The 882-nt window shown below is 35.1% G+C and overlaps 1 long non-coding RNA gene across 1 annotated transcript; it reads left to right on the top strand.

Moving 5' to 3' along the window:
• The first annotated feature begins 121 nt into the window (after positions 1–121).
• LOC106944429 (uncharacterized) lies at positions 122–862 on the top strand. The gene is made up of 3 exons (XR_001424282.1): positions 122–252; positions 479–539; positions 822–862. It is a non-coding gene; the product is annotated as an uncharacterized LOC106944429 (long non-coding RNA).
• The last annotated feature ends 20 nt before the right edge of the window (positions 863–882 follow it).

Here is an 882-nt window from a genome sequence, read left to right on the forward strand (position 1 = left end):
TGAACCTTCTCAAAACTAATTTTCTTTGAATTGACATGTCTGTTATATATTATTTCTGTTTTATATTGCTTTTATTTTTGGTTCCTAGTGTGTAAAAATCCACCCTCATCTATGGATATTTGTTTTTCTTTGTTTTTTAATTGTATTTTATTTTGGTGGGGAAGCTTTTATTTTCTTACTTCCTGTTTTTGCGTTATATCCTGTGTGTTCCCGCTGCCCTCCTCAGTTCGCGCCAAGCTGCGCTGGGGAGAGGTAAGTGTACAGAGTTGTCTTTCATTTGTGTATTAAAATATTGAAAACGTTCTAAAAAAATATGTTGTAAACTCACATGTTATATATATATTGTTGTTTAACCGTTCATGTTTAGCGCAGCACTATGCTGGGCATTTGTCTCCCACATTGGTGACACCCATCAAGTTTTCTGTATCAACGTGGTTATTTTGTTTTTATTATTTATTTTTTTCTTTTGGTTGGTTAGGGTGTTTGTGGAGAATCCGGAGCCCAGGAGCTGCTGTTTAAAATGTTCTTGTTTTGAACAGGTATGTGTGTTTCAAATGTTATTTGGATGTGAAATTAATCTATTTAGTATATTTCTATGTTATGGTGGAAGATTGTAATTATAGGGCAGATTATTTCTGTTTAGGTTTTATTTTAATTGTTTTGTATGACTGTAGATTTATTTTATTAGTGAACATCAGAGAATTTTGGTTTTGTTTAATGCATTTCTGTGTCAGTTCGCGCCAAGCTGCGCTGGGGAGAGGGTGTTTGTGGAGAATCCGGAGCCCAGGAGCTGCTGTTTAAAATGTTCTTGTTTTGAACAGGAATAAAATTATCCTGAATCCTGATTCCGGTGTGATTGACTTCCTGTTGCCAACCGCTACA

Source organism: Poecilia latipinna, unplaced genomic scaffold, assembly GCF_001443285.1.
Source record: "Poecilia latipinna isolate Pla-1442-1.1 unplaced genomic scaffold, P_latipinna-1.0 Scaffold9651, whole genome shotgun sequence".
Taxonomy (NCBI): domain Eukaryota; kingdom Metazoa; phylum Chordata; class Actinopteri; order Cyprinodontiformes; family Poeciliidae; genus Poecilia; species Poecilia latipinna.